The sequence below is a fragment of the Saccopteryx bilineata genome, chromosome 2 (assembly GCF_036850765.1).
Source record: "Saccopteryx bilineata isolate mSacBil1 chromosome 2, mSacBil1_pri_phased_curated, whole genome shotgun sequence".
NCBI classification, from domain to species: domain Eukaryota; kingdom Metazoa; phylum Chordata; class Mammalia; order Chiroptera; family Emballonuridae; genus Saccopteryx; species Saccopteryx bilineata.
The window spans coordinates 66,824,321-66,849,374 of NC_089491.1; the positions used below are offsets into that span (position 1 = coordinate 66,824,321).

The 25,054-nt window shown below is 40.2% G+C and overlaps 1 pseudogene; it reads left to right on the top strand.

The window, feature by feature from the left end:
* The first annotated feature begins 3,382 nt into the window (after positions 1-3,382).
* On the top strand, positions 3,383-20,476 carry LOC136322238 (heterogeneous nuclear ribonucleoprotein A1-like; annotated as a pseudogene).
* Positions 20,477-25,054: the final 4,578 nt, after the last annotated feature.

The following is a 25,054-nucleotide window of genomic DNA, read 5'->3' on the forward strand; positions in this document are numbered from 1 at the left end:
TGGGCTCCTCATATTGTGTGTCATAATTGTGAGGAAATGCTTCGTGACTGGACAAAAGGAAAATGCAAAGGAATGCCTTTTGGTATTCCCACGGTTTGGCGTGAACCTAAGGACCACAGCAGTAACTGTTATTTCTGTCTGATCCATACAAAGGGCATCGGCAAGAAAAAATGGCATATGATCGCATATCCTAATATTCCTTCAGCAATACGACCTATTCCACACTCTGAGACACTCCCGGTTCCAGTTTTTTCAATGGTTTTATTTCTTCTAAGGACGAAGAAAGTGAACATGGTGATCAAGTGTATTTTGATAAGATGCATGAGGAAATGGTTGTAGAATCTGAAGGGTCTTTTTCTGATGCCAAGCAGCCATTAACCCCTCAGCAGTTTAGCCAACCTGAATTGAATGACTTTGTAAGAATGACATAAAAATTGTCCTCGATTTTCTGAATTATGAGGAGCATAACTGGATCATTTGTGTGGATCTTAAAATGGTAAATTTCCTGCTAGAACAACAGAGGTTTCACAAAGTATCCTTGCTTTCTGTGTTTGTGGGACAGCTGAGCTCAGGAGAAACACTGGACACAGAAGGAGTGGCCGAAACGTGAAGCTCTGGAAGTAGGGATGTAAAATATTGTGAATGAACCTGTAGTTAATTGAGACAGGATCATTTTTACCCCACTTCGCATCAAACTTGGCTTAATGAAGTAGTTTGTTCAGGCTTTGAATAGAGAAAGTGAATGCTTTCAACATGTTATTTCTGCTTTTCCTGCTTTGTCTTTTGAGAAGATAAAAGCAGGTACATTTGATGGACCTCAAATTTGAACCCTCATATGTGACAAAGAATTTGCCAGGAAAATGAATAAGGAGGAGAAAGCAGCAGGGCAGTCTTTTGTGGCAGTTATAAAGAACTTCCTTGGCAACAAAAAAGCAGAGAACTACGAACTTCTGGTTCAAAGGATGCTGTTGGTTTTCCATGACACTGGATGTAACATGAGCATTAAGATTCACTTCCTCAGCCTGACCTGTGGTGGCGCAGTAGATAAAGCATCAACCTGGAAACGCTGAGGTTGCCGGTTCAAAACCCTGGGCTTCTAAAAAAAAAAAAAAAAAATCTGGGCTTGCCTGGTCAAGGCACATATGGGAGTTGATGCTTCCTGCTCCTCCCCCCTTCTCTCTCTCTCTCTCTCTCTCTCTCTCTCTCCCTCTCTATAATGAATAAATAAAATCTTTAAAAATTTTTTTTAAAGATTCACTTCCTGAATAGTCACCTTGATAAGTTTCCCAAAAATCTTGGAGCTGTTAGTGATGATCAGACTATTGCTGGAGCATCAAACAAGATTGTCCTCAACAAGTACACAAACACAAGAGCTATAAACACAAATTTTTGCCTGAATAGAATTTAAATAAGTTTTGCGCAAATTGTATGATTAAAATAAGTGTTTTAATATGTTCTATTTCGAAATTGTAGACAAATTCTGATGCAATCATATCTTTTAGTGTATTAGTGTATTTACTGCATTATATCAATTATATTTTCACAAAGATGATGCCCAAGAAGACATTCTACTTCATTATGTTAAACTAAATGTTGAAAATTTTACAATAAGATGAAAACTTAAAATCTTGAATTGCAAAAAACTGTAGCTTACAGAGAAAAACTAAAGTCAGATTTGAGATTAGCACACTCGAATTAGGTTAAGAACAAGTGTTTCTGTGAATGCAACAAAAATTTTGTTCCCCAGTGTAATCTATACTTGCCCTGGCCAGATAGGTTGATTGTTTACAGCATCGTCCAGAAGCAGAGAGGTTGCCAGTTTGATCCCCAGTCAGGGCACATACAGGAACAGATCTATGTTCCTGTCTGTTGGCCTCTCTCTCTCTCTCAAATCAATCAATAAAAAAATTAATCTATACTTTTGCACAATTGATGGTCTTTAAGTATCTTTTAGAAGTAGAATATGAATAATGCAATCTGCATAAAAACTAGCATAATGTCTTATAAGCATATAGATGCCCTGCTTGGGGGATCAGGCAAAGAAAGGGAGATAGGCATGCAGACTTATGTACACACATGCACGCACCTTGCTACCATGCAATAGAGAGGCCTTGTTACTATGCAATAGAGAGACAGAGGCAAGGTATGTGCATGCTAGTCCCATCTCTAGCTTCCTACAGAGGCTTGTTAATATTGGAAGGGTCAAGCCTAGTGACCTGAGCTAGCTCACTGCATGATCCTTTCTTGAGGCTATGGCTAAACTGTGCTGGAAGTTTGGATCATTTCCCTTCATCTCAGAATAGTCCATAAAGCTTTAGAGCAGTGGTAGTCAACCTGGTCCCTACCGCCCACTAGTGGGCATTCCAGCTTTCATGATGGGTGGTATCAGAGCAACCAAAGTATAAATAAAAAGATAGATTTAACTATAGTAAGTTGTTTTATAAAGATTTATTCTGCCAAACTTAGTGAAAATCCAACATAAAGTACTTGGTAAGTAGTTATTATATATTATATGCTTTAACTTGCTGTAACTCTGCTTTATAAATTTTATAAAGTAAAGTTACTTTCCTACTTTATAAATCACCATTACTGTGGAACTGGTGGGCGGTTAGAAAATTTTACTACTAACAGAGATACAAAAGTTGGCGGTAGGTATAAAAAGATTGACTATCCCTGCTGTAGAGGTATCAGTCCTTCCTCCTGGAAAATGACCAATGTCTATCAGTTCTTGTGGGTAGTCCTTTGTTGCTTTCCCTTTGGACATGCTGTTGGGCTTCAGGAGCAGAGCTATAACCTTCCATATCTCCTAAAATTTAGTATGACAGACATACAATCAATTTGTACCCACCAGAACCTCTCCCACCCCAATTTCCTACCAAAGCTCTAAATATTCATGAATCATTATGACTGCTTAATTTCAGAGAGTTCTGCTGGATTGCATCTAAATTTCTCTGGATGGATGGGTGAGTACAGATGGGTTTAGCTTCCCACAGCAACTGCTAAACCCACTATCCATGAAAGCAGAGTTTTATCTGTACCCCAACCTCCAATTGGGTTGACCCAGCAGGAACTTATTATCCTCAGGGCTCTGAATTTTCCTCCTGTAGTGTCATATTTCCAGGGCTCAGGGACTAAAGAAAGGCAGAGACATTGCCTTGTTGCTAGGGCAACCAAGCAGGTGCTCTGAATCCGGTGGTTCATAATAAAACATTCAATTTCTCCTTGCTTGGAGGCAGAAGTTGTTTCAGCTAGGGTAAAAGTTAGATTCCAAGTGGTCATAGCTGGAACAGGGTTTGCCATGTGGCATCAGGAGGTCAGACAAGCCAGCTAAGTCAGCTTACATTGTGGAACTAGCAAGACAAAGAGTTAATATGTAACCCAAATGCCAGAGGTTGGGATTACAGATCCAGGACTTGAGAATCAGGTAAACTGGGTTCAGGTTACAGGAAGGTAAAGAGCAAATAAAGTTGTCCAAGGGCACTGCTATAAAGAACCTCAGGGTGTTTGTAAGTGAAACCCAAACACCACAAAACATTAAAAGGGTACGCAGGTGGATCTGTTCATTTCATAGCAAAGTATGCAGCCTTCTACCTCCTGCCCAGTTTGGGGGTGAGTTGGAATATGTCCTTTCTCCATCCAATTCCAGGCCCAGGGATGTATATCATTGAATTATATTCTAGAAAAGCTCTTTCCTCAGAGCTATATCACCTTGACTCCAGTCTGGTGACTTTGATCTACTTTGATTTACTTTGATCCCTGCATGACCACAGATTAGCTTAAATATCAAACCCCTTCTTTCAGAAGGTCTCCTGTCCCAGAGCTTTCAGAAAAGTCTCAGACAAGATCTCAGTCAGAAAAAAAAAAAATCTCAGTCAGCTCCCATTAAGGCTCTGCAGGCCTAAATACAGTCTGATTGGCAAACAAGCATAACAACACAACAAAGATCCAAATGCCTTGTCATGATCTTCAGGACTTACCTCATCAATTTCATCTTATTCCCACAGCCTCCCATGCTTACTGATTCCAGCTATACCAGTGTTTTTGGTCCTTGACCATGCCAAACTCCCATACCACCCCTACACCCAGGCCCTGCCCTGAGTCCTGCACTTTATGTCCCATCTTATTTTCCTTTATCTGTGCCCCTCCCTACAAAGTAAGGTCTACAGACCAGAGGACAAAGACCCAGTACCTCCCACCCTTCTGAATCACAATGGACATTCCTGGGACCACAGAAGACTGTTTCCTAACAGCCTCAAGCCTGATCCTAGAGCCTGCAGGACCTTTTCCACAGGTCCATCCTCCTGAGGATACCATTCCCACTGTTATGTACATCTTTAGACTCTGTGTCACATATCAGAGGAAACAGTGACATAGAAAATAATTATTAAACAAAGAAATAAAATTACTCATCATGTTTGTTTAGGTCTGCCCAGAAAAAGGGGAAGGGGTAATTAAAAACAGTGCCTTCAGATGTGCCCTGTGGGTCAACCCATTAAGGCTTTGTTAGACCAAAAAGGCAGGGAAACTCAGAGCTCCAGTTTTCCCCAAGATATGTTTAGTTCTTAGCCTCTTTTTGTGGACAAGTCCTGCCGGGGGTGAGGACGATGGAGATGGAGACGCAAAGACCTGACTCCAGGGACCAGGTTCAGTGACGCAGATCCACTTTATTCAGGAAGTAAGCTAGCTTATATACACAGGTTCAGCCTATAGGGTGTTACAGCATGTTCCTCAAAGCCAATGGCTGAAAAGATCAGGGAGCTGTGTGGTTGGTGCCGAGTCACTTCCTTATAGCAGGCGAGCTTTCTTCCTGGGTATGCCCAGGAGGATTCTGGGAGCTGGAGTATTCTCACAGCATTGCATCAGCCCCAGCTGCTAGGAACGCGCTCTGCACTCCACCCACATCTCCCCCTTCTCTTTTAATTAAGGCCAATTGGACTTGATGAATGACAGCTTGCTGTTGCTGTAGCTTCTGAATGCTACACATTATCTGTGCCCCTCCCTACAAAGTAAGGTCTACAGACCAGAGAACAAAGACTCAGTACCTCCCACCCTTCTGAATCACAATGGACATTACTGGGACCACAGAAGACTGTGTCCTAACAGCCTCAAGTCGGATCCATGGAACCCTAGTAGAACTAAAACAACTATAATACCTATTATACTATATGCTAATAGATTAGCTGGATTACTAGTTAGGAAATAGAATGGGGGTCTTAAACAGGGGATTCCTCCTAGGGGTCGGGATGTCATTTCCCTCCCATTGTATTACAGAGACCTTCTAGGTGCCATTAAACACAGTTTCATTTTGATTGTAAAAAATGGACATAGGTCCATGCACGCCCCCTTCCCACAAAGGTCCCAGCATCCAAACACAGGAAAAATGGCTTGCTGTGGGCTGTGAACTGCATATGGTTGCAAGGCATATTACACAAATTACAACAATGTGACAAATCATACAATTTCAACAATTACAAAGGTACGTTTCACCAGTCTCTGAGCACCTTGCCAGAAGCACAAAATGTCCTTGGCCTTCTCTCTGGCCATGGGAAAAGCTTCCCTGGGCAGGGGAAGGACCTCCAGCAAAGCCACCCCCCACCCCCATCAGGGTATTTCACATTGTCCAAAATCTGCAAGTCTATCCAACAAAGGAGCCAGTGCTCACTCGGGTCATAGTCCAGGAAATCAGTTCATGCACATGAGGCCTCAGCCACCCCCCCTCATCCCTGCCATCCTTGGCAGGTCTTACACTGTCCCAAAGAGAAGCACATGGCAATGGCAGTCAGCATTTCCATCTCTGCTCTGGAGAGATGGAATCTACCCCTATGTCCCAAAATGTCAGCAAACCCACCAGTGGCTTAGCAGGCACTCCCTGCCGTTCCAGCAGCCACTCGGGGATACAAGCCTGGCTTCCAGGACTTCTGTTTATCCTCCCCCCACTTCAGCTGCCACCGTTTACCTTCTAGAGTCTGTGAATCACAACTCCAGCCCAGTTCTCCTCATCTTCCGGATAGGAGCTGGAAACGCCAGCACCTGCTGCTGGGCTTGAGCCCTGAGCTGCTGCTGCGAGCCTTGCCTTCCCGACCCCAGCCTCAGCCTCAGCCTCAGCCTCAGCCCCAGCCTCAGCCTCAGCCTCAGCCTCAGCCCCAGCCCCAGCCCCAGCCCCAGCCTCCTGCCGCAGTTGGTTCTCGGGAATCTCCACAATGTCCAGGGCAATCTGCAACTCACGAACCTGTGATTCCTCCTCCAGCAGTTGCTGTATTTCCAAGCAAATCTCATGAACCTGGTCGGCCTCCTCTGGTGCTTCCTCCAGCTCCAGGGTCAGCATCTCTTTTTCCCACATTTGCTCCAGCTCCTTTCACTGCTCAGTTTGCAGGTCCCGGGCAGCCTCCTCCAGAGAGCTCTTGGTTTCCTCACGCATGGCTGTAAAATTCAGCCAGCCTACAGTCCCCAAAAGGACAGCCATGGGGAACTATAACAGCAACCAGTCCTCTACCATGCACATCAAGGTTTGTGGCTCCATACTGATCTCCGAATCCTGCCACAGACTACGCCAAATGTAAAACCAGTATCCACGGCCATCATCAATCATCACAGCCGACTGGCCCATGCAGGTTCTCATTAGATTTGGACAGACGGTAAAGAAACAATGGAGCCAAGAACTGGTGGGCCATTAGCTTTAATCCTACCTTGCTCCCAGTGGGCAAGTAAAAACACACACTGGGTTCCAAAACCCACTCATTCAGTGCTAGCAAAGCTACTGACTTATCTAAGTTTCCTAGAATCAAAGGTTTCTAGCTCACCAGACTTATTCACCTCTGTTCTCCATCTCCTTCTGTCTGCACAAACTCTGCACTAACTGGCTTTTCCTTCAGCACTCTGCCATCTTGGCTGCTTCTCCTGGCCTCCTCCATGTGACCTTTCTTGCTTTCCTCTCTAATGCTAATCTCAGGAACCGAGAGAACAAACTCCTGGTCTGCCCCACTTTATAGTGTAGAAATCAAAACCTTTAATTTAATATACAAATAAGGAAGTCTCTAATACAAAGTCCACCCCACATCAAAAAGGGTAGGAAAGGCTTAGTCCTAAAACCAAGCCCCAGGCTACAAGGATCCTGCCTGACCACAGCCTGCCTCCAACACATATTAATATAATTATGCCCATTCCAAGCATAAGGGCAACTAATATCATCACCTGGGAGACAGGCTTCCATGTGGGCAGTGCCATCTTTAGCAAAGTGAGCATAATATATTTTATCTGCCCAACCATCCACCCCTATGCTCACTTTACTACCCACAATCTACACCACTGGCATTCCTGTGCAAGGAAATTAGGCACATTACACAAATTACAACAACATGACAAATTATACCATTTCAACAATTACAAAGATACACTTCACCAGTCTCTGAGCACTTTACCAAAAGTACAAAATATCTTCCGACTTCTTTCTACCTGTGGGAAAAGCTTCCTGGGGCAGGGAAAGGGCCTCCAGGAAAGCCGCCCCCCACCCCCATCAGGGTATTTCACATTGTCCAAAATCCACAAGTCCATCCAACAAAGGAGCCAGTGCCCACTCCGGTTGTAGTCCAGGAATCAGTCCACGCACATGGGGTGTCAGCTACCCCCCTCTAGGCGCCATTTGTGGACAAGTTCTGCTGGGGGTGACGATGATGGAGACACAAAGACTCGACTCTGGGGACCAGGTTCAGTGACGCAGATCCACTTTATACAGGAAGTAAGCTAGCTTATATACACAGGTTCAGCCTATAGGGTGTTACAACGTGTTCCTCAAAGCCAATGGCTGAAAAGATCAGGGAGCTGAGTGGTTGGAGCTGAGTCACTTTCTTATTGCAGGTGAGCTCCTCTCCTGGGTATGCCCAGGAGGGTTCTGGAAGCTGGAGTATTCTCACAGCATTGCATCAGCTGCAGCTGCTAGGAATGCGCTTTGCGCTCCACACACATCTTTTGATGAAAATCCAGAAAATTGCTCCTAGTCTTCCAAAATACTGTACACAGTGCCTCAGAGGTTTGGGGATTAAACCCAGCATTTTACAAGTCCACTGCTAAACTCATGCCACAATACAAACTTTATCATTGATGGTCAAGATTGCCTCCTTAAAATATTTTCCAGGATGTCAATCTTATTTGGATTCTGATGCAGAGATTAGAATATACAGCACATGCAATCTTGAAAGAGTTGTTTATGGACATTGGCTGACACAAACTAAATGATAAATATAAATAAAAAATGACCAGATTGCCTGACCAGGTGGTGGCGCAGTGGATAGAGTGTTGGACTGGGATGCTGAGGACCTAGGTTCAAGACCCCGAGGTTGCCAGCTTGAGCACGGGCTCACCTGGTTTGAGCAAAGCTCACCAGCTTGGACCCAAGGTCACTGGCTTGAGCAAGGGGTTATTTGGTCTGCTGAAGGCTCGTGGTCAAGGCACATATAAGAAAGCAATCAATGAACAACTAAGTTGTTGCAACGAAAAACTGATGATTGATGCAATGTTCATCTCTCTTTGTTCTTATCTGTCTGTCCCTATCTATCCCTCTCTCTCACTCTCTCTCTGTCCCTGTAAAAAAAAAGAAAAGAAAGAAAGAATTTTTTTTTAAAAAACCCAAAATAAAAATGACCAGATAATGTGACTATTCAGGTCTATCACTCTAAGCAATATTAATTTTATTAAGAAATAGTAAATTAATTTATAGTCTAAGAGAGCTGGTCAATTATTACAGAGGTAAAGAGAACTTAGGTATTCTGTGCAAATATTTTTCTTTATTTTCATACTTTTATTTTTATTTATTAATTTAAAGAGAGAGCAAGGAAGAGAGAAAAAGAGAAACACTGATTTGTTGTACCACTTATTTATGCATTCATTGGTTGATTCTTGTATGTGCCCTGACCAGGGATCAAATCCACAACCTTGGCCTTTCAGGACAACATTCTCACCAACTAAATTAACTGGGAAGGTCCTGTTGTGCAAATATTTTTAAATGCAGTCTATGGTTAACGTTTAAAAGCAATCTACTATTAGGCTTTTACTTCATCTCCATTAATGTTCATAGAAATTGTAAAGAGCAGCTGTCTTTCAAAATTTATACTGCTTACCTACATATTTGTTTTCTTTTATAAATTTAACTGCCTGGTATTGGGTACAGAGAGTGTGGAGAACCATTTTTTTGTTTTTGGTTTTTTGGGTTTTTTCCTTTAATTTTATTTACTGATTTTTAGGGAGAGGAGAGAAAGATAAAAAGGGGAGGGTGAGGAGTGGCAAGCATCATATTGTAGTTGCTTTTCATGTGAGCCTTAAGCAGGCAAGCCCAGGATTTCAAACTGGCAACCTCAGCATTCTAGGTTGACACTTTATCTACTGCCCCACCACAGGTCAGGTGGAGGGCTGTTTTTTTAGCTTAGATTTCTTAGAAAACAAGATGAAGCAAAACTCTGTGCTAATTCTGTATTGGAGAATCAGTTCCAGGGAGGCAAGAGTGAGGAGAAAAGGCAAGGAAGGAGAAACAGGTAATACAGACTTCTGCATATTTACTGAGCTGGCTATACCTTTAAAAGAAACTTAACAAGATGTTTGGTAATGTGAGTTATCTCTAGAAAGGCATTTTGGAATCTTTAAAGGGCAAGCAATTTACCTTTCAGTTTGTATCCATCTCTTCTTTCCCATTGGTAACAATTTGCCAGCTAGAGCATTAACTCCATGCCATTTCTGCCACGTAAAGACAAGCAGATTTTGATTTTCTCTGGAAGAAAAGCATTCATTAAACTGTACCTGCATGGCAAGTGCTAGAGAATAAATTATGTGCTTCTTTAAAGATAACCATATCCTGCCCACTAGCCATAATCAGAACTGTCACCAGACTGAAGGTATGGTGGCCCACCAACATCCATTATAATCCATCTGGTTTTGAGAGAACAGAGAGGTAAATTGAAAGAATATGATGGGGATCACCCCCCAACATACACACATCCTTCGGGTCCGGCAGTGGCACCAATTGCTACAATTCCTTCTGGGGTGAAGCATTTTTTTCTAATTCACATTTTTGATGGGGTTGGAAGTGTCAGTTTCTGGCACTTCCATTTGGCCTCTCTGAAAATAATGGCTCTTAATCCACACAGTTCAGGGAAGCCTCATAAGAGTTCTGATATCTATTCTAGCTGATACCTATCCCAATGATACATTCAAGGAGAAAGGAAATAACTATAGGGCAACAACAAGTCAACAGACTTGTTGATACTATTGTGAATTGGACTTGGGCTGATCCTCCAATTATTATATTGCTACCATAACTCATTCTAGCCCTGGCCATGTAGCTCAGTATCTTAGAGCATTTTCCTGATATGCCAAGGTTGCAGGTTCAAATCCCAGTCAGGGCATAAACAAGAATCAGTCAAGGAATACATAAATAAATGGAACAACAAATTGATGTTTCTCTCTATATATCTCTCTCAGATAAATAAATGAATAAAATTAAATAAAGTGTTTTCAAAGTTGAATATGCTTTTAAAAATAATAACTCTCATTCTATCTAGAAGACCAGGATGGTATTTTGGTTCTTCTAATACCAATACCAGCTCAGATCTCATATATAACAGATTTGAAAATCCCTTCCCCTGGCAGAGTTACTCTGATAAATGACTAAAGGTTCCTTTAGAGAAGGATTAGAAAAAATTTTATTATATATACTATGGTGGCATTTCCAGGTTTTTTCCTCAAGGGGATCTGGTCTCCCTTTTAGTCAATAAACTCTGGGTCTATATACTGATTTAGTTCTAGAAACTGATTTTTTTTTTCATTGCAACATTGATATCAGCTTCCAAGCTCTCAATTTTTTTATTGTACAAATCAAACAATGCCTTGGTCAGATCTCCATCTATCTTGCCCTAAAATCACCATAGATCCATGACCAAGGCATTTCAATTGCTGCTTGGCCCATTGCAGTAATTATGCCCTCTTGCCTCAAGGATTAAGACTTGTCATTTGCACCTCATTCTGAAATCCCATCATCCTCATTGATATTAGGCAGTCTAATTTCTATATCACATTTGCAGGCATGGCCTGCCGAGAACAAGCATCACTGAGCTTCCTAAAGAAACTGATGTACCCAGTACTAGTATATTTTCTATTGCCTCAGAGATGGAGTGAGTTCTGGGTCTTTCCAGGGAAAATAATCAGTGATAGGTTCTCAGGTTGTACATAGTAAATCCATTCTATCATCCTTGCTTCCCTGGTCCATGTGTTCTCTTGGTTCAATATAATGCCAAAATAACTGCCAACTTTTCCTCACCTCCTCAAGGCCATTGTCAAAAATAAGTTTCAAGGGCTCAACCTGACAGTGTGTTTAGACCAACACTATGTCTTAAAACATTGAACCCTGAGCCATGGGAGAACACCACATCCCAGTGAATTCTTCTAGCCTTATATCCTCCTACCTGATATCTTCAAATTTCACTCCTATAGGTATTTTGTTACCTGCTAGCATATAATAGCCAGATCCTGCCATTTGTGTGATTAGATAGTCTATTTCATCCCTAAGCAGGGACTGTTTTTTCCTTCTCAGGCTGTGCTAAAATATAATCCTGGCTACTGGCTTGGAGAACATGAGGTATGATGGAGGCAACTTTTGAGAATAAGTACCATCTTGTTAGACTCCTGCTTCAGATGAGGCCATTGCATATAGCCTCTAGGAAAAAGGAGGCTGATTTCCTTTGGCAAAGAAAGCAGGTGTATTTCACTGGCCCAGGTACATTCCAGGGAATTTTTCAGTTCAGGGTTCTTGGGTTTATCCACTCAAATATCTGTATCACACCTTCTTCCTCATCTGGGTCCTGGTTTTAATATATTATATTCACGGAAGTTACAAATTTTTTTTGGAAGCTACAAATTTTTCTTTACATCTCTACTGTTGTTATAATTGGAGTCAAGATCTTATTTTCAATCCATCCTATCCTAAAACCAGACTGCCATTGGCATCTCTAGTTTTCAGGGGATAACTTAAGTTAGTTATTAGTTACCCTGAGTCTATAATTTTCTTTTTATAAGACTTCTACAGCCACCAAAAGAAGCAACAAGTCTTTATAATTATCATTATTGACATAATGATCTCTCAGTGCCTTGCCTTCTGCCTTGCATCTCCTCCCACCTAACCACAGGCAAGACTTCATTAGTGTGATTCCACTCTTAGGGATTATTATTGCTCCACTCACCACCAGCAACATGGTCGCTATGCTTATAGCCAAGTAGCAATCCAATTCCAAAATTCCATCCTGAGAGTTTGTTTTTTAGGTCTAGTCTTGGAATCCATTTTCACAGCCTCAGACAGACCCTGAGGCAAAGCTTTTGTACTAATATTTTATTGGGTAGTGCAATCCCAGAGAAGCAAGCATAAGGAAAAAAGAAGTCAGTCAGGGGAGGAGAGAAGGCAAATACTAAGCTGACCATAGTTTCATAAGGCACATGATGAATTAATTGCTCAGTGTCATGGGACCTTTCTAGAAAGGCCATATGGAGATACTGTATCTTGAAATCTTCTGCCAGGGAGAAGAAGGAGTAGGCAATTTATATGCTGATTTTTTCTTGTTTCTTGTATCTTTTTGTTCAGTTTTATAGTATCAACACCCTGTATTTCCACATTCTCTCTGGACATCCACTGGTTCCAGATGGAATAGACAAGGCCTTAGAAGTACTGAGATAAACAGCCAAGAGCCATGGAACCTGTGGAACTGAGAAAGCACATAAATTAGGTCTGGTAAGCCATAGCACAAATGGGGTGGGGCTTGGGGGGTGGGTATCACAATTAGAGCCATTCAAACTTAATATGACAATTGTCAAAGAGAACTTTGACACTAGTTAAAATTCTAGCTGAACACTAGTTGAAGGCAGTAAAGACAGATTTACTCAGCAGCTACTGCAGCAGGTGAGAGTCCAGTATAAACCAAGTTCAACTTTGACTCATGTAGAGGTGACTGGGTGTCTTGAAGGGAAAATGAGGGAGTAGGAAGAGAGTATAAGTAGGAGTTCAACAGAATAAGGGAAGTGAAAAATTACAAAAAGCAGATAGAGATGTTAGTTAATGTGATTAGACCATTTGAGTTTTCTAAAACTAGTACCTACTGAAGTTAGGCTCCTGCCTTCACACAGAGACTAGAAGACAGATGTTAATTGAAAAAAACAGTAAAAAAATGTGTTTTTTTTTTTGACAGAGACAGAGAGAGGCACAGACAGACAGGAAGGGAGAGAGATGAAAAGCAATAATTCTTCATTGCAGCACCTTAGTTGTTCATTGATTGCTTTCTCATATGTGCCCTGACTAGGGGCTACAGAAGAGTAAGTGACTCCTTGCTCAAGCCAGCAACCTTAGGCTTTAAGCCAGGGACCTTTGGGCTCAAGCCAGTGACCATGGGGTCATGTCTATGATCCCATGCCCAAGCGAGCGACCCTGCACTCAAACTGGTGAGCCCATGCTCAAGCTGGATGAGCCTGCGCTCAAGCCAGCAACCTTGGGGTTTTGAACCTAGGTCCTCTGCATCCCAGTTTGACACTCTATCCACTGTGTCACCGTCTGGTCAGACAACAGTAAATTCTTTTGGCAAACTCGATATTTCCCAGGCAGGAACTTAAAGGGTGGTTGATCATTCCAGGTATACGGACCTGGGCTGTTACTCAAATATCTGGGGGCACGGACAGGGATGCAGTGGGGAAGAGCAGCAGGAATGTAATGAATTATTTGTGCTGACAGTTTGCAGTCTTTATAGGCCAAGGTTGAGGCCTATTCAAAAAGAGGGCTCAGAGAAGCCTACATTTGGTCAAGAAAAGAGTCTTTGCAAGTATATTCATGAAATAAGGACTGTGGTGTCTGATATACATCACTATCTGACATCAGTTCTCTAGTCTAGAATATCTCATACTATTGCTGTAAAAGCGAACTTTATAAAACTGTTGCCTTTTACTGAAACCCTTTTGTCTTTTACTTCAACCATTTTTTTTTTAATTTCTACAAGGGATGAGGATAATATTAAATGAGAAGATGTATATAAGAAAGTATCAGACCAGGTGGTGGCACAGTGGATAGAGCACTGGCCTGGGATACTGAGGACCCAGATTTAAAACCTCAAGGTCACTGGCTTGAACGCAGTCTCATCAGGCTTGAATGCACGCTCACCAGCTTAACCAGGGGTTCACTGGCTTGAGTGTGGGATCATAGATGTGATCCCATGGTCGCTAGCTTGAGCAAGGGGTCATTGGCTAAGCTGGAGCCTCTAGGTCAAGCCACATATGAGAAGGCAGTCAATGATCAACTAAGGTGCCACAACTATGAGTTGATGCTTCTCATCTCTCTCCCTTCCTTTCTGTCTGTCCTCTCTCTCTCTCTCATTCACTTAATAAAAAGGCATTCAACCTGAGTAGGTAGTGGCCCAGTGGATAAAGTGTAGAACTGGAATGCTGAGGAACCAGGTTCAAAACCCTGACATTGCCAGTTTGAGTGTGGGCTTATCCAGCTTGAGCAAGTCTCACCAGCCTGAGCACGAGGTAGCTGGCTTGAGCCCAAGGTTGCAGATTGAGCAAGGAGTCACTGGCTCAGCTGGAGCCCCCTGGTCAAGGCATGTATGAGAAAGCAAGCAATCAATGAACAACTAAAGTACTGAAACTACAAGTTGATGTTTCTCATCTTTCTCCCTTCATGTGTTTGTCTATCTGTCTGTCTCTCTCTCCATCTCTAAAAAAAAAAAGAAGGAAAAAAGGAAGAAGGAAATAAAAAAAGAAGGAAGGAAGAAGGAAGAAAGGGAGGAAGGAAGGAAGGAAGGAAGGAAGGAAGGAAGGAAGGAAGGAAGGAAGGAAGGAAGGAAGGGTGGGAGGGAGGGAGGGAGGGAGGGAGGGGAAGGGAGGGGAGGGAGGGAGGGAGGGAGGTATGAAGGGAGGAAGAAAGAAAGAAAGAAAGAAAGAAAGAAAGAAAGAAAGAAAGGGAAAGAAAAGAAAAGAAAATCTGGACCAAGAGAATTTTTTTCCTAAGAATCATTTTTCTGAAAATAATGGGTTGGGTTAAATAGGGTAAGTAACCTATATGAATTATTCTGTTGTCTTACCCAAATTTTGTTAGATGACTGGACAAATAAGAATCATAGAATCTCATCCTCGAGTTAACTCTTTTGACTGAGTCCTGCCTAAGAAATGTTTGGTTGATATTTTTCAGATTCTTGGAATGTTACCCAGGTCAGAATTTATTAGAATGGTGTGTCAAGAATCTGCATTTTTGGAACTGGCTGGTTGGCTCAGTGGTAGAGCATCGGCCCAGTGTGTGGATGTCCTGGGTTCGATTCCTGGTCAAGAAATACAAGAGAAGCCCCCATCTGCTTCTCCACTCCTCCCCCTCTCTCATCTCCTCCTGCAATCATGGCTTGATTGGAGAGAGTTGACCCTGGGTGCTAGGGATGTCTTCATGGCCGCTGTCTCAGGTGCTAAAAATTGGCTCCAGTTGCAATGGAGCAAAGCATCACTCCTTAATGGACTTGCCAGGTGAATCCTGATTGGGGCACATGCGGGAGAGTCTGTCTCTGCCTCCCCATCCTCTCAGTAAATGATAATAATAATAGTAAAAGAATCTGCATTTTTAACAAATTTTTCAAGTGATTCTTATGGCCACTGAAGTTTGACACCTGGGGTGAAAGGAAATGAGGATTCTCATACACTGGATAACAGGGCAAGTTGATAATATTTTATTGGAAGACAATTTAGTAGAAACTCTCTCAACCAACTCTAGACTAAGTAAGTTAATCAATAAATTGGCAATATTCTTTCTACAAAACACACTGCTGGCTTAGACCCATCAAGTCCTTGATACCAGTACATTAATCTTTGATCTATACTTGCCATTTTGAATAATCTGCTTACCAGGAGTCAGTGCTTTTCTAAAAAAAGAAAGAAAGAAAGAAACTTTTGGCATGCTCTCCCATCTCAGAAGGATGCTCACTCGTTTCCCGTTCCCCTTTACTTCCCAGGTATGTTACCTTTGTCTTGTCTCTCCTAATCTCCAAGAGCCCTTTTCCTGCCTCTGTAACTTGTTTCCTGAGTCTGCATAGCCCAGCTGACTCACGTCTACTACTTCTATAACTTTCTACATAATCTTTCTCTTATAATTTGAAAAAAAAAAACTTTTATAAGCTGGGGGTCAATATCTCCCATTGACTTGCCAACAGTAATCAAGGCTCGATGGCAACAAGAGGGTGCACACAGCCCGTGTGAATGGGAGGGCACTTGAAGCACCCGATCAGGTAACCAGGGAGGCTGTACCTCTGGGCCCCACAGGACACCCACTATATAAGGCCAAGACCAGCACACATAGCAGCTCTACTTAATACATAGAAACAAGTACAGGAAGGCAGCCAAAATAAGGAGACAAAGAAACATGTCCCAAATGAAAGAATAGGGCAAAACTCTAGAAAAATAACTAAATAAAGTGGAGATAAGCAATCTACCACAGGCAGAGTTCAAAACACTGGTTAAAAGGATGCTTAACAAACTTAGGGGAAGAATAGATCAACTCAGTGAGAACAAAGAGATAGGAAACATACAAATGGAAATAAAAATAAGAATACACAAGAAATATCAACATTGGTATGTAAAGACACATGCATCCCCATGCTCATCACAGCATTATTCATGGTGGCCAAGACATGGAAACAACCAAAGTGTCCCTCAATAGAGGATTGAATAAAGAAGGTGTGGTACATATACTCAATGGACTACTACTCAGCCATAAGAAATTATAACATATTGACATTTATGACAACATGGATGGACTTTGAGAACATTATACTGACTGAAATAAGTAAATCAGAAAAAGCTAAGAACTGTATGATTTCACACATAGGTGAAATATAAAACTGAGACTCATGGACAAAGATAAAAGTGAAGTGGTTACCAGAAGGAAGGGGACATGGGGTAGGGGGATGGAGGAGGGGGTGGGAAGGAGGGTGTAAAAAGGGAGAAAAATAAGGTGACCGAAAATTATTTGACTTTGGATGAATGGTATACAACATAATCAACAGTTCAAATGCTATAGAAATGCTTACCTGAAATCTGTGTACTCTTATTGATCAATGCCACCATATTAAAGTTAATTTTCTAAATAAATTTTTTTAAAAAAGAAGTAATCAACAGTAGATTAGGTAAAGAAGAGAATCAAATCAGCAATTTGGAAGATTAAGATAGCAAAAAACATTTAATTAGAACAGCAAAAAGAAAATGGAATCCAAAAAATGAAGACAGTGTAAGGATCCTCTGGGACAACTTCAAGCACACCAACATTCACATCATGGGGGTGCCAGAAGGAGGAAACAGAGAGCAAGAAGTTGAAAATCTATTTTAAATATGATAATAATGATAGAAAACATCCTTAAGTCCAAAAAGCACAGAGTCTCAAACAAGATGAACCTAAAGAAGCTAACACCAAGATACATCATTATTAAAATGCAAAGGTTAAACACAAAGAGAGAATCTTAAAAACAGCAAGGAGAAAGGCAGTTAATTACCTACAAGGGAGCTCCAATAAGACTGTCAGCTGATTTTTGTGGGGTTTTGGGGTTGTTTTTTTTTTGTATTTTTCTGAAGTTGGAAACGGTGAGGCAGTCAGACAGACTCCCACATGTGCCCGGCTGGGATCCACCCGGCATGCCCACCAGGGGGCGATGCTCTGCCCATCTGGGGCGGCCATAGAGCCATTCTCAGCACCCGGGGCCAACTTTGCTCCAATGGAGCCTTGGCTGCGGAAGGGTAAGAGAGAGACAGAGAGGAAGGAGAGGGGGAGGGGTGGAGAAGTAGATGGGCGCTTCTCCTGTGTGCCCTGGCCGGGAATCGAACCCCAGACTCCTGCATGCCAGGCCAACAGTCTACCACTGAGCCAACCGGCCAGGGCTCTGTCAGCTGATTTTTGAATAGCAACTTTGCAGACCAAAAGACAGTGGCAAGAAATATCATATTTTTCGCTCCGTAATACGCACTTTTTTTCCCCAAAAGTGAACGGGAAAATGTTCGTGCATCTCATGGAGTGAATGTTCATTTTTTTAGCTGCCATGGGTTCCAGACACTAGACGAGTATTTGAACATTAAAGTCTCTTCTCATTTGTTAATGACAGTGCTAATGGTTGTTAATACTGCTGTTGAGTTTACATTGTTGAAATGTTATTGTATATTTTATTAAATATTTTAACACACCCTTTGGTTCAGAATATTTTTTTTCTTATTTTCCTCCTTAAAACCCTAGGTGCATCTTATGGTCAGGTGCATCTTATGGAGTGAAAACTATAATATTCAAGGTGCTGAAGAGCAAGGACCTACCACCAAGATTACTCTACCTAGCAAAGTTATCAGTTAGAATCAAAGAACATATAAAGATCTTCCCAGACAAGAAAAATCACCACCAAGCTATTACAATATTACGAGAAATGTTAGCCTGACCAGGGAGTGGCACAGTGGATAGAGCGTCAGACTGGGACATGGAGGACACAGGTTTGAAACCCCAAGGTCGCCGGCTTGAGTGTGGGCTCATCTGATTTGAGCAAGGCTCACCAGCTTGAGCCCAAGGTTGCTGGTTTGAGCAAGGGATCACTAGGTCTGCTGTAGCCCGCGGGTCAAGGCACATATGACAAAGCAATCAATGAACAACTAAGGGGCTGCAATGAAGAATTGATGCTTCTCATGTCTCTCCCTTCCTGTTTGTTCCTATCTGTTCCTCTCTCTCTCTCTCTCTCTCTCTCTCTCTCTCTCTCTCTCTCTCTGTCACACAAACAAAAAAGAAATGTTAAAAAGTATTATTTAAGAAGAAAATATTAAAATATAATAAAATGACAAAAAATACATATCTATCAATAATTATTTTAAATACAAATGGATTAAATGCTTCAATCAAAAAACACAAGGTGGGTCCTGGCCAGGTAGCTGTTTGTTATAGTGTCATCTCAACATGCCAAGGTTGTGGGTTTGATCTTTGGTCAGGGTACATACAAGAATCAGCCAATGCGGCATGAATGAGTAGAACAACAAATTGATGTTTTTTTCTCTCTCTCTATCTGCCTTTCTACCTTCCTCTCTCTCTAAAGATCAATTTTAAAAACACACACACAGGGTGGCTGAATGGAAAAGAAACAAGACCTATACATATGCTGTCTGCAAGAGATTCATTTCAGATCAGAGATGAAAAAAGATATTTCATGAACTTTTTTTTAAAGCAAAAGCTGGGGTAGCAATTCTTATACAAAAAATAAATAAATAAAATTTAAAATAAAGGCTATAATAAGAAATAAAAACCTAGAAATTCCACTTCTGGGAATTTATCCAAAGAAAATCAAAACACCAATTCATAAAGACATATGCAGCCATATGTTTATTGCAGCATTATTTATAATAGCCAAGATATGGAAGCAACCTAAGTACCCATCAGTAGACAAATGGAGACATATATTCATTAGATCACTCCTTTCTGCTGGTGGATGCTGCCAAGTAAGCATCGTTCAATTCTCCCCTCCTGCAGTTGTCATATCTAAGTCAGAGTCTCCCAAAGAGTCAGAACAGCTGCAGAAGCTTTTTATCAGAGGTTTGAGATTTGAAACAACCAACAAGAGGAGTCTGAATGCAATTTTGAGCAATGGGGAATACTCACAGATTATGTGATGAGAGACCCAAATACTGAGAGCTCCAGAGGCTTTTGGTTTGTCACATATGCTACTGTGGGGGAGATAGATGCAGCCATGAATGCAATGCCATACAAGGTGTGTGGAAGTGTAGTGCAATCAAAGAGGGCTGTCTCAAGAGAAGATTCTCAAAGACCTGGTGTCCACTTAACAGTGACAAAGATTTTTGTTGGTGATATTAAAGAAGACGCTGAAGAACATCACCTAAGAGACTATTTTCAAGAGTCTGGGGAAACTGAAGTGACTAAAATCATGACTGACCAAGGTAGTGACAAAAAAAAGAAGCTTTGTTTTTGTAACCTTTAATGACCATGACTCTGTAGATAAGATGGTCATTCAGAAATCTCATACTGTGAATGTCCACAACTGTGAAGTAAGGAAAGCTGTATCTAAACAAGAGATGGGTGGTGCTTCATCCAACCAAAGAGGGTGAAGTGGTTCTGGAAACTTCAAAGATGGTTGTTGAGGTGGGTTTTGTGGGAACGACAATTTTGGTCATGGAAGAAACTTCAGTGGTCCAGGTGTCTTTGGTGGCAGCCATGGTGGTGGATGGATATGGTGGTAATGGGAATGGCTATAATGGAATTGGTAATGATGGAAACAATTTTGAAGGTGGTGGAAGCTATAATGATTTTGGCAATTCCAACAATCAATCTTCAAATTTTGGACTCACAAAAAGAGAAAACTTTGGAAGCAGAAGCTCTGGCCCCTATGGCAGTGAGGCCAATACTTTGCTTAATCATGAAACGAAGGTGGTTAGGTGGTTCCAGCTGTAGCAGTAGCTATGGCAGAGGCAGAAGTTTTCATTATTGCCAGGAAACAAAGCTTAGCAGAAAAGCAGAGCCAGAGAAGTGACAGGGAAACTACAGATTACAATAGATATGTGAACTCAGCTAAACACAGTGGTGGCAGGGCCTAGCTGCTACAAAGAAGACATGTTTTAGACAATACTCATGTGAATGAGCAGAAAAACTTGAGGACTGTATTTGTGAGTAATTGTATTAGTATTTGTGACTAATTGTATAACAGGTTATTTTAGTTTCTGTTCTGTGTAAAGTATAAGGCATTTCAACAAAGGAATCCATGCTATTGATTACTAAATGTAATAGTCTGATTATAATGTTGAATAAATGTGTCTTTCTAAAAGAAATAGATGAATGGATAATACGTGATACATATATGCAATGGAATATTACTCAGCCAGAAAAAAAGAATGAAATCTTGTCATGTATGACAATATGGATGGACCTAGAGGGTATTGTGCTGAGTGAAATAAGTCAGACAAAGAAAAATACCATATGGTTTCACTTATATGCAGAATTTAAAGAAAGAAATAACTGAACAAACAAAAGAGAAACAGACTCATGGACACAGAGAACATTTTGATGATTGCCAGAGTGGACAGGGGTTGAGGCCTGATTGTAAAATATGAGGGAAATAAGAAGCACAAATAATAGTTATAAAATAGCCACGAAGATATAAAGCATAGCATAAGAAATATACTCAATAATATCATAATAACCATGTATGCTGTCAGATGGATAGTAGATTTGGGGGTGATCACATGTTAAGTTATATAAATGTCTATATACTGGGTTGTACACCTGAAACTAATATAGTATGATATTATCTGTTGACTATAATTAAAAAAGAAAAATTAAAAAAGTTTTTAAAAACTTTTATAACAATTGTATTTGTTTTATAATTATGTTATTTAATCACTATTATGTAAAAGAAAAGAAAAATACTTGTTTAAAGGAAAACTAATCTGAATACTTTTGATAGATTCTAAAGGCACATCGCACACATCCAAATGTCAAATTAGGAGCAAAAGATTGGAAGGGTACTTTTAGTATTTTTTCTGTTCTTGCTCCACCTTAAGAAAAAAGAAACCAAAGACCTTAAATAATTCATTATGGATATCATTTATCCAAGAAAAATTACATGGAACTTTAATCAAGGGTTCCATTATCAGGAACAAGCAACAATAACAATATCCTTAGTCCTAAAAAGAAATGTTTAAATTTCATCTAAATTAGTGAATGTCAAAATAAAATGCTTAAGATATATGTATATGTTTATATGTTCTAGATGTATTTGTATATAGAATATTTTTATGATTCCCCCTTTTAACCAGCCATTTTGATTAATAAGTCATTTACCAGTTTTTGTCTATTTGGTTAAGAGGGCTCCTATGTGTTCTTTAATCTAGTAATTATACATCCAGGAACTTATTTTAAGGAAATAATCATTTATGTGTGTTAAGAGAGATAAGTATAGATAGATAGATAGAGATAGATAGATAGATAGATAGATATAGATATACAGATATATGGATATATAGATATGCATGTGTGTACATGTCAGTATTGATTATAGTAGCAAAACTAGAAGTTTCCCAGATGTCCATCAATGGGAATTTACTAACTATGTTATCTGTTCAATTAAATACTATGCAGAGCAATAAAAAATATCAAAACAAACCTATATATAACAAGGTTATTCTATTCAGTATTAAGTAAAAGTTATATATACATAAAAAATGTCTAGAAGTATTTATATTAAAAAATTCATAGTGGTTTTCTCTAGAAGATGGTAGAAATTCAAGTGATTTTTTTCCTTATTCTGGTTATGTCTTTTCTACAATAAACACATATTGCCTAGGTATTAAAGATAATAAAAATAAAATAAGTTTTGGGCACAGAAAGACAATAATTTTGATTTAAAATTTACTGATGATGTTAAAGTAATGGCAGTGTGATATCTCTTTCCTTGAAATGTCAATAAATTAAACAGCTATAACTCAGTGAAGGTAACCCAGCTGGGCTCACAGGTTTGCCTGAAAAATCTGCTTACCCAATTGACTAAAGGTGGGAAGAGTAAAAAATGAGGGGTGGGGAGGGGGGGGAGGAGAAGTTAAGAAGCACTCATAGACAGGCTCAGAGAGAGAGAGTCCTGGACTGCCCAGGCTTTTGTCTGCTGCGCAGCTCCAGAGAGAAGAGAAACCCAGACGTCTGGGTTTCTGTCTGCTGGGGCTCTGGAGAGGAGAGGAATTCAAAGTAATTGGGTCTTCTTCTGCTGAGAGGAGTGGAGAGATTAGAGGGAATTTTATGTAAAACTGAACCAAAGTGGCAGAGCGTGGGGTCACGTCACTGCCAGTATTCTCACAGTCTACCTTAAGACTGCACTTGGACAGAGACACAAAAATACAAAGTGCAGCACCCCCAAACTCCCAGATACCACCTCCCAGCTGAAATACAAAGTACTTTGTGTCTGGTATCATGACTTGTTGGGAGTCAGGGAAGAGCAACCAGAGGCCTGAGATAGCCATTGCTAAAGCCCTATAAATCTCATAACAAGTCCCACCCATCATCGTGACTGTAGCTCTGCCTCCACCTTTGTGACAGTAGCTTCTCCGTAGAGTTCAACCTGGGATTTTTTAATCAGTGCCATCTACTGGAAAATGATAGAAAAACCTCTCAGGCCTGACCTGTGGTGGCACAGTGGGTAAAAGTGTTGACCTGGAATGCTGAAGTCATTGGTTTGAAACCCCAGGCTAGCCTGGTCAAGGCACATATGAGAGTGGATGCTTTCTGCTCCTCCTCCCTTCTCTCTCTCTGTCTCTCTGTATCCTCTCTCTAAAAAATGAATAAATAAAATCTAAAAAGAAAAAAAAAGGGTCTACCAGAAGACATTTAAAAAAAATTCTGTTAGAATTTTTTTCCTCTAATTTTTTGTTTTTCTTTCATTTTAGTTGTTGTTTTATTTGAAATTTATTATATTTATTTTCTGGGTTGGTTTTTTTTCTTGATTTCTTAACAATAGCACTCTCAAATGCCATCAAGACAGAAAAAAAGGATACCATTACTACCCAAGAAAGATATACTTCAGAAAGAAAATGAAAAATCTCAGAAAGCTATCTCAATCACATGGAAACGTTAAAGTTAAATGATAGAGAATTCAAAATTAAAGTCTGGAAAATACTTAATGAGATGTGAGAAAACACTGATAGGCAACTTAATGAGCTCAGGAAATAAAACGAATACCTCACCAAGGAGACTGAAACTTTAAAAACAAAGATAAATTCAATACATGAATTAAAAAATGAGCTAGAAAGTTTAACTAATAGAACAGGCCAGATAGAGGAAAGCATCAGTGATATCAAAGACAGGTGACTAGAGATGACACAAAGGGAAGAAAAGAGGCTCAATAATTTTTTGAAAAATGAGAAAGCTCTGCAAAAAATTGTTTGACTCCATCAGAAAGAGCAATATAAGAATAATGGGAATTCAGAAGAAGAAAGGGAGAAGAGAATGGAGAGCTTATTCAGACAAATAATTGATGAGAATTTCCCAAGCCTATGGAGTTAGATCCTTGAATCCAAGAAGCAAACAGAATGCCTAGTTACCTCAACCCAAACAGATCATCTCCAAGGAATATCATAATAAAAATGTCAAAAATCAATGACAAAGAAAGAAACCTCAAAGCAGCTAGAAAAAAAAACATAACAAATACAGGAAGGCACATCAGATTATCATTAGACTTCTCAGCAGAAACTCTACAAACCAGAATAGAGTGGACCCAAACATTTAAAATACTGAAAGAAATTAGCAGCCAATAATGCTATATCCATCAACATTGTCTTTCATATATAAAGGAGAAATAAAAATTTTTCCAGATATACAGAAATTGAGGGAGTTTAGCATCAGAAAACCCCCACTTCAGGAAAGACTAAAGGGGGATTTTTTACCAGATACAAAGAACAAAACAACACAAAACAATAAGTAAAAGCTCCAACAAGAATACAATAAAAAAGATAATCTGTGACAACAAAAACATAAAAGGGGAGAAAATAAAGGTCTGAAATAGCAAAGGAAAGGAGAGTGCAGCACTCATAAAACAAAGAACCCTTGTATATATGAAACTCTTTTTTTCAATAACCTAACAGTTACCACACAGGAAAAAACAAAACTGAAATATATAACTTAAAAAAGAGGAAATAGCAGAAAAGAATATGAAATACCAATAATACTCCCTAACACATTTTATGAGGCCAACATAAACTTGACACCAAGACCCGGAAAGAACAATATATAAAAAAAAGAAAACTACAGCTCAATATCTCTAATGAAATCAGATGCAAAATTCCTCAACAAAATGCTACCAAACTGAACACAACAACACATTAAAAAAAATAACACATCATAATCAAGTGGGATTCATTCCAGGAGCACAAGGATGATTCAACATACGCAATACACCACATAAACAAAACAAAGGACAAAAATTATATGATCTTATCAGTAAATGCAGAAAGGGCAATCGATAAGATAAAACATCCTTTTATGTTTAAA